Consider the following 15,465-nt stretch of genomic DNA (forward strand, 5'->3'; position numbering starts at 1 on the left):
GGCCATGGTTGCTTGAATTCCTACTCCTGAAGCTGCAGTTTTTTGTTTCCAATTTTCTACTTTCTCAAGGGCAATAATTCTTTGGAGCAGCGCCTTATCCCATTTACATGTAAACCCAGACTCTGAATGCCAATAAATTGTTCCACCATGGAAGGCATTGCGGTTGAACTCAATCTGGTTCTCACCTGACATACATACTCCCTGGAAGAGTTATTAGAAAGTGATTGGGTGCGGAAACCCTTTTTCCTTCCTCTTTCCCCATTGCTACCTCAGAGAAGTGGAGGTGAGTTGGGACACCCCTACTGTTATCCATTTGTTTGAGGTCAGCTAACTGGAATCTGATATCTTCTGATCTGTAGAGTTTAGCACTATACAGAGCACTGCTATTCTGTACTAGTCAGGAGAGCAGAGCTGCTGTTTGAGGGAATAAAAAGTGATTGATTCTGGAGAGAGGGAGAAAAGTGGACACCTTTTTTCTGATGTCTAGTTTTGAGGCTGGTCAAATTTATCCTCGCATCTTTTAATGTGCAATTAAATATCATTTTGTACAAGTGAAGAGTAGGAGGCATGGGGGGGGCAAAATATTGCTGTTGAATATTTTAATTTCTGCATGAAATATGGGTGAACTCACTAGAACAATGAACTAAAAATGATCAGCTGTGTGACATGATGTAAAATCAGAGTGCCATGGTTTTACCACCATACACCAGTAACCTGTCCTGAGTGCAATAAAACGCCAGTCCACTGAAACCAGTATCACTGAAGCAAGAATTAACGGGATTGTTTCTCCCCAATCTCTCCTGGAGACAGTAATTTATGCTAGGATATGGATCCACAAGTGATGGCAGCTCTCCAAGTATGTTGTCAAACTGTGTTCTTTGTTTCTTTTATGCTCGATCCATGCTGATGGGAAGGGTAATGGAAGTGTGTGGGGGAGAGAAGGAAGTTGTCTTGGAGCCAGATCCTGCCTCCCCCACTATCCGGCAGGAATTGTTGGACAGTGGTCAGGGACGAGCAGATGGTGGAGAGCTTTATGAAAATCTTTTTAGCTATGGCACTGCTGTCAAAAGTGCTTGCGGTTAATATTCCGTTTTACGGATTTGTTGTTTTTTACCGAAGATAAAGAGTGCAAGGATAAATATAACCAAAATTGAAGGAGCCGATCTATTACTGCTGCTAACAATTTAAAATGGGCATTAACAGCTAAATTGCTTTGATTTGCAAATCTGTTTACACCATCTTGGGTCACCATAAGATAAATTGTATTGTTGACTAACTTTAAAATGGTGGCAGGTTCTGGGACCTTTTTTTAAAAAACTTTCAATGCCCACATCCTGGATGTGGAAACACTAATGCAGGTACAGTATTAAAGCTGTACAAATGTCAGGTTGATTTATTAGTATAATAATCCTAAACTACAAAAATGAACAATAATCCTATTTTAAGATCAGAACACCAGGAGTTACTAATACAAAAGCAGGCTCTAGAAATCTGAAAAAACCCCAGAAAATGCTGGAAATACTCGGGTCCAGCAGCATCTGTGGAGAGAGAAACCGAGTTACCGTTTCAGGGCGATAACCATTCATCAGAACTGGTGAAAGGTCATCGACCTGAAATGTTAACTCTGTTTCTCTCCACAGATGCTGTCTAACCGACTGAGTATTTCCAGCATCTCCTGTTTTTTATACCAGGTGATACTAGTTGCTTTCTGCCAGCACCCCTCTTCTCTCCCCACTCCCCATCAGGTGAACCCTGTAATGCCAACCCATAAATTTTTTTAAATCATGACTCTTTATAAGCAATCATGAGTTGCTATTTTTTTCAAACATAAACCAGTGTAGATTGATAGCTTGATAATAAACCTTGTTAGTGGCTTTATTTTTAATCTAACGGGTCACAGCTCTTTACAAAAACTATTATTGCATCTGAAAATGCTTTACAATTTTAAAAAAATCATATTTGTTATCGCCATGCATCACAGTTTAAGGTTACGGTGACCAGTATAAATTAGTTATACAATTAAGCATATATATTTATGGCTTGGGCCACCTGCCACTAGGAAGAGACGAGCATTCCTAAAATCAATCTTCCGCTCCCCTGTGAACCAAAACCTGCACTTATATTTGCTGTGTCTGAGATAGTCCAGGAGTTAAGATGTGTTTTATCATTGTTTTTGGCCACCACCATAAACTCTGCTCCTTGTTACTGATTCCACCCTTCTCCCCAGCCACTCATTCATTCAGGCTGAAGCAGATAGTGGGAGACCTTGACCTCCGTTTGATCCAGAACTGTGCTCCAAACACCACATGGTGTAATATCCCAAGTTTGCAGATAACAACTAAGCTGGGTTGTGGTGTGAGCTGTGAGGAGGATGCTAAGAGGCTGCAGAGTGACTTGGACAGGTTAGGTGAGTGGGCAAATGCATGGCAGATGCAGTATAATGGGGGTAAATGTGAGGTTATCCACTTTGGGGGCAAAAGCAGGAAGGCAGAATATTATCTGAATGGTGACAAATTAGAAAAAGGGGAGGTGCAATGAGACCTGGGTGTCATGGTACATCAGTCATTGAAAGTTGGCATGCAGGTACAGCAGGTGGTGAAGAAGGCAAATGGTATGTTGGCTTTCATAGCTAGGGGATTTGAGTATAGGAGCAAGGAGGTCTTACTGCAGTTGTACAGTGCCTTGGTGAGTCCTCACCTGGAATATTATGTTCAGTTTTTGTCTCCTAATCTGAGGAAGGACGTTCTTGCTATTGAGGGAGTGCAGCGAAGGTTCACGAGACTGATTCCTGGGATGGCAGGGCTGACGTATGAGAAGAGACTAGATCAACTGGGCCTGTATTCACTGGAGTTTAGAAGGATGAGAGGGGATCTCATAGAAAATATATAAAATTCTGACGAGATTGGACAGGTTAGAGGCAGGAAGAATGTTCCCGATGTTGGGGAAGTCCAGAACCAGGGGACACAGTCTAAGGATAAGGGGTAAGCCATTTAGGACGGAGATGAAGAGAAACATATTCACTGAGTTGTTAACCAGTGGCATTCCCAACCGCAGAGAGTTGTTGAGGCGAGTTCGTTAGATATATTCAAGAGTGAGTTAGATATGGCCCTTATGGCTAAAGGGATCAAGGGGTATGGAGAGAAAGCAGGAAAGGAGTACTGAGGCGAATGATCAGCCATGATCTTATTGAATGGTGGTGCATGCTCGAAGAGCTGAATGGCCTACTCCTGCACCAATATTCTATGTTTCTACCCATCACCATTCTTCTTTCTATCTCTGCAACACTGCCTGTTTCTGCTCCTACCTCAACTCCTGCACTGCTGAAATCTTTTATCCATGCTTTTGTCATTGATCGAATAGTTTTCACCCATGCTCTCTGGCTCTGACTCTCCAACCTCCATAATTTCTAACTTGGCCATTCTTGTTCTTTTCTGCACTCAGTCCTGTTTACACTTATCTCCATTTTCACAAACTAACTTTGGCTGTGTGACCCCTTCAATACTTTTTAAGTTTAGAATCTTTGTCAGTGTCTTCAAATCCCATCATGACCTCAACCCAACTTTCTGCAGCCTCCTCCAGTTTTATACCTCCTCCTGCATCCTTTAGCCTTTTGACTCTGGTCATTTGTGCATTCCCAGTCCCTTCACCTCACCATTGGTGCTTCGTCTCTTTTTCTGGAACTCCCTCTCTTAACCCCCTCTCCTCTTCTTCTCGCCCCACCTTGAAAAAGCAGCTCAATGTGTACATTTAGAAGACGACAATTTAAGAAAAATTAATATCTGATGCCTTTGAACTGAGATTTCACATGAGAACTTTCTATACAATATTCCTGGTATATTGTGGTCTTTGTGCAGGATTTAGTGTTCATATTTCCGACAGCTACCATCATAAACTCTTTCCCCTTTTTGCTACAAGAACCCTCACAGCTTAGTTTCTGGATTTCACAAATTGAAGGAAGCCTTCTGTTGCACACCTCATAGTTCAGAACTGCTTTGATACCCATTTTGTATGCCACCTGCTTGACGTGCATTGAAAATTTGTGCTATCAAGATCAGAACTCCTCTTGCCCCCTTTTCCCAAATATCTCTAAGCAAAAATTGGTATCCGCCTGGTTCCATAGGTGCTGACCTTAATAATTAGTAGACGCCCCTTCTAACTTTTTTACCAAAATTTCAAGATCCCGTGTTGAACCATGAAAAGTCATCAAATTGCACTTGGTGTCATTCATCATCCTATCCCACTGATTGGCCCATTGTTCAATTTGAGCGTTAGGAATTTTTAAAAGTGGACAGTAAACAGTGGAATGCAGTCGATCTCACTGGTGGAAAATAGCCCTCATAACTTGCAGGTGACATCATTATTCTCCTGGGATAAATCTAGCTTCCTGTTGTGTTCCATGTGTGTGTATAAACTTTGTTTCGTTGACACCTGCAGGCAACAGCATGCTGGTGACTCCCTATCGTCTACACTGATACTACACAGGTAAGTATTGGTTTTCTGAGGCAGGACAGGTACAGTTCTGTCTATCAATCATCATAGGCAGTCCCTCAATCGAGGAAGACTTGCTTCCATTCAAAGTGAGTTCTTAGGTGACTGAACAATCCAATACGAGAATTACAGTCTCTGTGACAGGTGGGACAGACAGTCGTTGGAGGAAAGAGTGGATGGGATTGGTTTGCCGCACGCTCCTTCCGCTCTCTGTGCCTGCTTTCTGCATGCTCTCGGCGATGAAATTCAAGGTGCTCAGCGCCCTCCCAGATGCACTTCCTCCATTTAGGGTGGTCGTGGGCCAGGGACTCCCAGGTGTCAGTGGGGATGTTGCATTTTATCAAGGAGGCTTTGAGGGTGTCCTTGAAACGTTTCCTCTACCCACCTGGGGCTTGCTTGCCGTGTAGGAGTTCAGAGTAGAGCGCTTGCTTTGGGAGTCTTGTCAGGCATGCAAAGAATGTGGCCTGCCCAACGGAGCTGGTCGTGTGGTCAGTGCTTCGATGTTGGCCTGATCAAGGACGCTAACGTTGGTGCATCTGTCCTCCCAGGCGATGCAGGATCTTGCGGAGACATCGTTGGTGGCATTTCTACTGTGATTTGAGGTGTCTACTGTACATGGTCCACGTGTCTCATCCATACCGGCATTGGAACCGGTTCTGGGGGAGGTGGGACCAGTACAAACCGGACGGTCTGCACCTGGGCAGGTCCGGAACCAATGTCCTTGGGGGAGTGTTTGCTAGTGCTGTTGGGGAGGAGTTAAACTAATATTGCAGGGGGATGGGAACCTATACAGGGAGACAGAGGGAGACAAAAAGGAGGCAAAAGCAAAAGACAGAAAGGAGATGAGGAAAAGTGGAGGGCAGAGAAACCCAAGGCAAAGAACAAAAAGGGCCACTGTACAGCAAAATTCTAAAAGGACAAAGGGTGTTAAAAAAGCAAGCCTGAAGGCTTTGTGTCTTAATGCAAGGAGTATCCGCAATAAGGTGGATGAATTAACTGTGCAAATAGATGTTAACAAATATGATGTGATTGGGATTACGGAGACGTGGCTCCAGGATGATCAGGGCTGGGAACTCAACATCCAGGGGTATTCAACATTCAGGAAGGATAGAATAAAAGGAAAAGGAGGTGGGGTAGCATTGCTGGTTAAAGAGGAGATTAATGCAATAGTTAGGAAAGACATTAGCTTGGATGATGTGGAATCTATATGGGTAGAGCTGCAGAACACTAAAGGGCAAAAATCGTTAGTGGGAGTTGTGTACAGACCTCCAAACAGTAGTAGTGATGTTGGGGAGGGCATCAAACAGGAAATTAGGAGTGCATGCAATAAAGGTGCAGCAGTTATAATGGGTGACTTTAATATGCACATAGATTGGGCTAGCCAAACTGGAAGCAATACGGTGGAGGAGGATTTCCTGGAATGCATAAGGGATGGTTTTTTAGACCAATATGTTGAGGAACCAACTAGGGGGGAGGCCATCTTAGACTGGGTGTTGTGTAATGAGAGAGGATTCATTAGCAATCTCATTGTGCGAGGCCCCTTGGGGAAGAGTGACCATAATATGGTGGAATTCTGCATTAGGATGGAGAATGAAACAGTTAATTCAGAGACCATGGTCCAGAACTTAAAGAAGGGTAACTTTGAAGGTATGAGGCATGAATTGGCTAAGATAGATTGGCTAATGATACTTAAGGGGTTGACTGTGGATGGGCAATGGCAGACATTTAGAGAACGCATGGATGAATTACAACAATTGTACATTCCTGTCTGGCGTAAAAATAAAAAAGGGAAGGTGGCTCAACCGTGGCTATCTAGGGAAATCAGGGATAGTATTAAAGCCAAGGAAATGGCATACAAATTGGCCAGAAATAGCAGCGAACCTGGGGACTGGGAGAAATTTAGAACTCAGCAGAGGAGGACAAAGGGTTTGATTAGGGCAGGGAAAATGGAGTACAAGAAGAAGCTTGCAGGGAACATTAAGGCGGATTGCAAAAGTTTCTATAGGTATGTAAAGAGAAAAAGGTTAGTAAAGACAAACGTAGGTCCCCTGCAGTCAGAATCAGGGGAAGTCATAACGGGGAACAAAGAAATGGCAGACCAATTGAACAAGTACTTTGGTTCAGTATTCACTAAGGAGGACACAAACAACCTTCCGGATATAAAAGTGGTCAGAGGGTCTATTAAGGAGGAGGAACTGAGGGAAATCTTTATTAGTCAGGAAATTGTGTTGGGGAAATTGATGGGATTGAAGGCCGATAAATCCCCAGGGCCTGATGGACTGCATCCCAGAGTACTTAAGGAGGTGGCCTTGGAAATAGCGGATGCATTGACAGTCATTTTCCAACATTCCATTGACTCTGGATCAGTTCCTATCGAGTGGAGGGTAGCCAATGTAACCCCACTTTTTAAAAAAGGAGGGAGAGAGAAAGCAGGGAATTATAGACCGGTCAGCCTGACCTCAGTAGTGGGTAAAATGATGGAATCAATTATTAAGGATGTCATAGCAGCGCATTTGGAAAATGGTGACATGATAGGTCCAAGTCAGCATGGATTTGTGAAAGGGAGATCATGCTTGACAAATCTTCTGGAATTTTTTGAGGATGTTTCCAATAAAGTGGACAAAGGAGTACCAGTTGATGTGGTATATTTGGACTTTCAGAAGGCTTTCGACAAGGTCCCACACAGGAGATTAATGTGCAAAGTTAAAGCACATGGGATTGGGGGTAGTGTGCTGACGTGGATTGAGAACTGGTTGTCAGACAGGAAGCAAAGAGTAGGAGTAAATGGGTACTTTTCGGAATGGCAGGCAGTGACTAGTGGGGTACCGCAGGGTTCTGTGCTGGGGCCCCAGCTGTTTACATTGTACATTAATGATTTAGACGAGGGGATTAAATGTAGTATCTCCAAATTTGCGGATGACACTAAGTTGGGTGGCAGTGTGAGCTGCGAGGAGGATGCTATGAGGCTGCAGAGTGACTTGGATAGGTTAGGTGAGTGGGCAAATGCGTGGCAGATGAAGTATAATGTGGATAAATGTGAGGTTATCCACTTTGGTGGTAAAAACAGAGAGACAGACTATTATCTGAATGGTGACAGATTAGGGAAAGGGAAGGTGCAACGAGACCTGGGTGTCATGGTACATCAGTCATTGAAGGTTGGCATGCAGGTACAGCAGGCGGTTAAGAAAGCAAATGGCATGTTGGCCTTCATAGCGAGGGGATTTGAGTACAGGGGCAGGGAGGTGTTGCTACAGTTGTACAGGGCCTTGGTGAGGCCACACCTGGAGTATTGTGTACAGTTTTGGTCTCCTAACTTGAGGAAGGACATACTTGCTATTGAGGGAGTGCAGCGAAGATTCACCAGACTGATTCCCGGGATGGTGGGACTGACCTATCAAGAAAGACTGGATCAACTGGGCTTGTATTCACTGGAGTTCAGAAGAGTGAGAGGGGACCTCATAGAAACGTTTAAAATTCTGACGGGTTTGGACAGGTTGGATGCAGGAAGAATGTTCCCAATGTTGGGGAAGTCCAGAACCAGGGGTCACAGTCTAAGGATAAGGGGTAAGCCATTTAGGACCGAGATAAGGAGAAACTTCTTCACCCAGAGAGTGGTGAACCTGTGGAATTCTCTACCACAGGAAGTAGTTGAGGCCAATTCACTAAATATATTCAAAAGGGAGTTAGATGAAGTCCTTACTACTCGGGGGATCAAGGGGTATGGCGTGAAAGCAGGAAGTGGGTACTGAAGTTTCATGTTCAGCCATGAACTCATTGAATGGCGGTGCAGGCTCGAAGGGCTGAATGGCCTGCTCCTGCACCTATTTTCTATGTTTCTATGTTTCTATACAGGAGGACTGGTATCACTGCAGCCCTGCAGACCATGAGCTTGGTGCCAGAATTAAGGGCCTGATCTTCAAACACTCTTTTCCTCAGGCGACCGAAGGCTGCTGGCACATTGGAGGCAGTGTGGAACCTCATCATCGATGTCTGCCCTTGCTAATAATAGGCTCCCGAGGTATTGAAAGTGGTCCACATTGTCCAGGGCCGTGCTGTGGATCTTGATGACTGGGGGCAGTGCTGTGTGGCGGGGTCGGTTTTGTGGGGGACCTTTGTCTTAAGGATGTTTAGTGTAAGGCCCATGCTTTCGTACGTCTCATTGAAGATGTTGACTCTCTGGTTTGGAGTTCAGACGCAAGCATTGTCTGTAGTTCGCGATAGAGGTTGGGACGGTTTTGGATCTAGCCTGGAGATGACAAAGGTTGAACAGGTTTCCACTGGTTCTGTAGTTCCACTCCAGCGGGTAGCTTGTTGAGTCAGTCAGTGAACAAGCAGTTAGCCCTGCCCACACTCCGCCTGAATCATCTTGCAGAGTCAATCAGTCAGTGTCTTCCTGGCACGGTCATGCCTCCTTTATGCTTTGCGAAGATTCCATCGAAACACACCCGTCAATCAATGTCCAGGTGATGGGAGGCCGTCCCCTTCCAGAATTGGAACATTACACATAGAGACACATGGGTAGAGTCTGTTTTTTCTGTACAGAAGCTTTGGTTTGGAACAACCGTTAAACTCGTAAGTTTTCTGAGGTGAGATGAGGGCAGAACAGTGGCAAATGGAATTCCATCAGAAGTTTGAGGTAATGCATTTGGGGAGGGCGAACAAGGCAAGGGAATATACAATAAATTAGACGACACTGAGCTGTGTAGAGGAATAGAGGGACCTTGGAGTGCGTGTCCACAGATCCCTGAAGGTAACAGGACAGTTAGATAAGGTGGTTAAGGCATATGGGATACTTGCCTTTATTAGCCGAGGCGTAGATTATAAGAGCAGAGATTATGCTTGAACAATATAAAACACTAGTTAGGCCACAGCTAGAGTACTGCGTGCAGTTCTGGCCTAGCATTACAGGAAAAATGTGATTGCACTAAAGAGGGTACAGAGGAGATTTACGAGGATGTTGCCTGGATGGAGAATTTTGGCTATGAGGAAAGATTGGATAATTTGGGGTTGTTTTCTCTCGAACAGAGGAAGCTGAGGCTCACCCGTGGATCGACAATGGCGGCTGCTGACATAGCTCGGCAGATGACCAAAGGTACCCGCAACCGTTCGCTGTCTGGGCACATGGGATTTGACAGTATGCCAGACCAGTTGGTCAACAAGTCAGTGTGTCAGGGCTTCTGCTTCAACATCTTGTGTGTGGGTGAAACTGGTCTTGGAAAGTCCACTTAATGGACTTAACCGATAAGGGAGTATGGGGAACGGGCAGGGAAGTGGACCTGAGTCCATGATCGGATCAGCCATGATTGTATTAAATGGTGGAGCAGGCTCGAGGGGCTGTATCGCCTGCTCCTACTCCTATTTCTTGCATTCTTATGAGACCTGATTGAGGTGTATAAAATTATGAGGAGACTAGATAGTGGATAGGAAGGACCTATTTTATTTTGGTCACTAAATTTTCAGACTACTTGTCCGACATCCAGTACTGGATGAGCAGAAATTTTCTCCAATTAAATATTGGGAAGACCGAAGCCATTGTATTTGGTCCCCCGTCACAAACTGCGTACCCTAATCACTGATTCCATCCCTCTCCATCGCATCTATCTGAGGCTAAACCAGACTGTTCGCAACCTAGGTGTCATATTTGACCATGAAATGAGTTTCAATCACACATCCGCGGCATAACTAAAACTGCTATTTTCCACCTCCGTATCATTGCCCGCCTCTGCCTCAGCTCTTCTGCTGCTGAAACCTTCATCCATGCCTTTGTTACCTTGACTACTCCAACTCACTCCTGGCTGACCTCCCACATTCTACACTATGTAAACTTGAGGTCAGCCAAAATTCAGCAGCCCGTGTCCTAACTCGCACCAAGTCATAATCACCCATCACCCCTGTGCTCGCTGACCTACATTGGCTCCCGGTTAAGCAACGCCTCGATTTCAAAATTCTCATCCTTGTTTACAAATCCCTCCATAGCCTTGCACCCTCCCTATCTCTGATCTATTTCAGCCTCACAAGATGTCTGTGCTCCTCAAATTCTACCCTCTTGAGGACCCCTGATTATAACTGCTCAACCATCGGTGGCCGTGCCTTCAACTGCTTGGGCCCTAAGCTCTGGAACTCCCTCCCAAACCTCTCTGTCTCTCTACCTATCTTTCCTCCTTTTTAAGACGCTCCTTAAAACCTACCTCTTTGACCAAGCTTTTGGTCATCCGCCGTAATTTCTTCTTTTGTGGCTCGGTGTCAAGTTTATTTGTTTTGTCTTGTAACACTCCTGCCGGGATGTTTTACTATGTTAAAGGCGCTATATAAATAAAAAAATTGTTGTTTGTTAGCAGACGGGTCAACAACCAGGGGGCATACATTTAAAGTAATTGATAGGAGGTTTAGAGGGAATTTGAAGGGACATTCTTTCACCCAGAGGGTGGTGGGGGCAGAAACCCTCACCACATTTAAAAAGTACTTGTATATGCACCTTGAAGTGCCATAACCTACAAGGCTACAGACCAAGAGCTGGAAAGTGGGATTAGGCTGGATAGCTCTTTGTCGGCCGGCACGGACACAATGGGCCGAATGGCCTCCTTCTGTGCTGTAAATTTCTATGAATCACAAGATTGTGAGTTGGGGGGGATTTTTATTCGAAATTGTGTGACTCGCGATTAAATTTCCGAGAGTTAATTTTGCTGTGGACCTTAATGGGCAGATCTTCACCACCCACTAAACCATCACATCTGATCGCTTTCAAACCCTGCTCAATCTATTCCGAATATTATTCCTCAGTCTTGCTCCCCTATTCCTCATTTTTTCCCATACCCTTGAGCTGAGATTTTGCCAAAGGAAGATCTTAGCTCTGCCAATTAGTATCTTTTACTGTGAAGATATATACAGATTATTAAAACCTTTAATGGATATCTTCAACTACGTAGCAAGCTGCAAAGTAGTGTATGCAGTTGTATTGCATTCTATTTATTAACAACTTGAATGACGACATAGAAAGTCATATATCCAAATTTGCCAATGACAAAGATATTGTTGGCAGTGTAGATGAAAGCATAAAATTACAAAGGGATATGACTAGATTAAGTGAATGGGGGAAAAAATGGCATAGATTTCAGTGTAAGCAAATGTGAGGTCATCCACTTTGGACCTAAAAAGTATAGAACACAGATGAAAAGCTAAAAATAGTGAAGTTCCAAAGAGGCTTGGGGGTTCAGGTACATTGATCATTAAAATGTCATTAACAGGTACAGAAAATAATCAAAGGTTAATGGAATGGTGGCCTATATATCTTAGAGGACTGAAATATCAAGGGGTAGAGGTTATGCTGCAGCATACAAAATCCTGGTTAGATCACACCTGGAGTACTGAGAGCAGTTCTGGGCACCACACCTAGGAAGGATATATTGGCCTTGGAGGGAGTACAGTATAGGTTTACCAGAATGATACCTGGATTTCAAGGGTTAAGTTACGAGGAGAGATTACACAAATTAGGGTTGGATTCCCTAGAATTTAGGTGGTCAAGAGGTGATCTGATTGAAGGTTTCAAGATATTAAGGGAAACAGATAGGGTAGATGGAGAGAAACTATTTCTACTGGTTGGGGATTTTAGGACTGGGGGCATCGTCTCAAACCTAGAGCCAGACCTTTCTGGGGTAAAATTAGGGTGATAGAAGGTTATAAGAAATAGAAGCAGGAGTAGGCCATTTGGCCCCTTAAGCCTGCTCTGCCATTCAATAAGATCTTGGCTGATCTGATTTTGGTCACAACTCCACTTCCCTGACTGCTCCCCGTAAACCCTTGCCTCGTTTTGGAACTCTCTTCCACAAACAGCAATTTTGAGATCAGTTGTTAATTTTCAATCTGAGATTGATAGCATTTTGTTAACAAAGGTATTAAAGGATATGGGCCAAAGGCGGGTATATGGACAGGTTGCAGATCAGCCATGATCTTATTGAATGATGGAACAGGCTCGAGAGGCCGAATGGCCTACTCCTGTTCCTATGTACCAAGACCGGAGGATGTGTGGCAATTCCTGTACAACCCAACACAAGCAAAATAGAATTTGTTAAATTGATATTTCCCCAATTTTCACACCTGTAACTGCTCATGATGTCTGCTTATTCTCATTTAGTTTTTTTGTCTGAGCTAACCAAATCTGAGATGAATATCATGTAGCGATTAATACCATTTTTATTCCATTAGTGAAGAGAACCTAAAAGCTTATAACTTGCAGAAAAAAGCAAATCAATATTTTGATACTTTGCCAGTTTTTAAAAACAAAAATAGTATGGACTAGTTTAAGAGTGGAGGGCACTTGTGGCAATGAGGTGTAATTATGATCTCTGTGTTTGGCTATTTTTTTCCCCCGAAAAGATTTGTCAAACTATTTTGAGTGATGGAGGCTCTGATCATTTTTTTGGGGTTATTTATTGAGAACTAATAGTTCTATGACTGAAGAGCACTTGACAAGTTTACAAATGACCATTAATTTTTCTGCTGTGCCCTTTAAAACATTGCAGATTTTGGTAATTAAATTGCCACCTGCTGAATATTTACATTAGTCCATCTCCCACACTAGTTCATCTAAATCTTGACGATTTCAAAGCTAGTAGTGGAATTCAAAGTAAGCATGATGTTGTATGGCTAATCAAAAACAATGGCTGCTGAAGTTACCAGTGTAACTGCGTAGCATGGATTTGTTAAAGGCAACTAGTTTCTGGTCAATTTAATATTTAACTTGGAGTAAATAACTAGCAATAAATATAATTTAGTGGACATTGTGCATGGGGATTTTCAAGATTTATTTGGTACAGTGCCTCATAGAAGGCTGGTTAATAAAATTAAGGCATGTAATAAAGGGAGTGTGACGGTACGGTCCAGAAGATAGTTAAGACTGAAAATGGTTAAAGGAGCATTTTGTGAAGTGGAGCAATGTAAACAGTGGTGTCACAAAGGGGTCAATGCTGGGACCATTGCTGCTCTTGTAATTATATACATTTATCTGGGGCATAAATGGGTAGGGTTGGCCTCGTTATGGTACTGGACTAGAGCTTGAGTTCAAATCCTGGCATCTCAAATTAAGACATTTAATTTAATAAATCTGGTCATTTGTGGGCTAACACCAGAAAAAAATGACCATAGAAGCTGCTGTATTAGCATAAGTCCACCTGGTTTGTTTATTGTCCTTCAGGGAATTGAGGTACGCAGTCTGGCCTACACATGACATCAGTTTCACACTGCATGTTAACTCTTAATGCCCCTCAGGGCAACTAATGAAGTGCCAGTATCTCACATCTCTAGAACAAATTTTTAAAAATAATTTGTAGATGACACAAAAATAAGGGAGCACAGTTAACTCTGGAGAAGACTGAAGTGGCTACAGAAGGACCTAGATAAGTATGTAAATCGGGCAAAGAGATGTCAGATGAAATGTAATGCAGTGAAATAGGAAGAGTAAGGAGAGGACATGTATACTAAATGGTAAAGCTTTAAAATGAGTAGAGAGGCAAATAGATTTAGTGGGTTCAGGTACACATCCTTTAAAAGTGGGAGAACAAGTTGATAAAAATGCTTTTTTTTTAAAAAATGGATTCTGGGTTTTATATAATAAATAAAATATATGTAGTAACGAAAAGGAATGCTAATCTATACAAAAATGCTGTTAGATTATTGTATCCAATTTTGGGTGCCTTAAAGATGTCAAGGGTTCAGAGGAGATCTACTAAGATGCAACCAAGTTTTGAGGGTTTTAGTTCTGAAGAGCGACGAGAGAAACTGGGACTCTTTTCATTCGAAAAGAGAAAAAAATAATCAAATTGAGACATTTCTCGAATCTAGTATACTGTATTTGCTGCTCACTGAGGTTTCCTGTACACTGGGGACGCCAAACACAGATTAGGTGACGGCTTCTGTCAGAAGTGTGACCCTGACCTCCTTGTGGTACTCCACTTTTTTAAATCCACTTCCCATTCCCACTGACTGCTTTATCTTTGGTCCTATACTACTCCAATGAAACTCAATGGAGGCTTCAGAAACAATGGCTCTTAAATTCCGGTAACACCATTCCCACAGGCAATCTGGTAAAATAAAGTATTAAAAAAATGCGCACTTACCTTTCTCTCCTGCGCCCCCTTGAACTTCCAATAGAGTGAAGATTATTCCCAGGCAGCGTATGACGTCACGACGTGGGTGAAGCCTGTGGCTTCTTTCGGAGTCTGTCCCCGCCCACAGGAACTGTCAAAAGGAGCTCATTTACATAGGCCGCGCCCCCGATTTTTGTTTTACCTTCAGTGCTGCAGCTGGTTTAGAGATCACTACCAATCTTTGAAAGGTGAGATTTTTCAATGATTTAAAAAAAAAATCTTTTAGAATAGTTTTCAGATTGTCTGTCTAATTTATCTTAAACAGTAACAGTTTTAAAAGTTAATTAAAGCAATATAAAGACATGTCTTGAATTTCTGGGTCGTGGTTGTGCAGTGTGTAATAGCATGGCCAGCAAATAAAAAGTAGCGACTTCTAAACTGCATGTACAAATGAAAGGATGGGGAAAATGTTTAAGATTGATGGCCACAACATTTCTGGTTTGGGGGAAGGTGTAAGTTGGCGGGGACAGGAATTGTTGGCTGGGCCGATGTATGACAGAACACATTGAAGAAGCAACTGCCCTTCTAATGCAGCAGCATGCACATGACGGAATTAGGATGGGATGACAGCACTTGTCCTAAATTCCAAAACTCCTGCTCTCCCATCCGTTCGAGAAGCTGAGCCTCTATGTAAAAGGTGCACTTTGTTGGAACCCATTCACCAAGGTGGAAGTACGTGGTTGAAAGTACACTGTTCAACTGAGATTGTTTGTGAAAACTTTTGGCCATATTTTGGGATTCACTACAATTGCTGGAAAGCCTTTGTACTATTATTCTCAAGAAGCTATCCTCTACATTATGCATTGCCCTTGGAAAGCATTCTATCTCAACACAA

The 15,465-nt window shown here is 43.2% G+C and overlaps 1 protein-coding gene across 2 annotated transcripts in view; it reads right to left on the reverse strand.

Annotated features, from left to right (window-relative positions):
* The window catches only part of LOC139238796 (protein NYNRIN-like), a 30,380-nt gene extending 15,732 nt beyond the window's left edge, over nucleotides 1-14,648 (reverse strand). For both annotated transcript variants that reach the window (XM_070867499.1, XM_070867498.1), the window contains exons 1-2: nucleotides 14,601-14,648; nucleotides 10,677-10,792 (exon numbers count right to left, since the gene is read on the reverse strand). The gene's annotated coding sequence lies outside the window, so the exon portion shown is untranslated. The remainder of the gene's footprint in view (nucleotides 1-10,676; nucleotides 10,793-14,600) is intronic.
* Between the last annotated feature and the right edge of the window lie 817 nt (nucleotides 14,649-15,465).

Source organism: Pristiophorus japonicus, chromosome 2 (genome assembly GCF_044704955.1).
Source record: "Pristiophorus japonicus isolate sPriJap1 chromosome 2, sPriJap1.hap1, whole genome shotgun sequence".
NCBI lineage: Eukaryota > Metazoa > Chordata > Chondrichthyes > Pristiophoridae > Pristiophorus > Pristiophorus japonicus.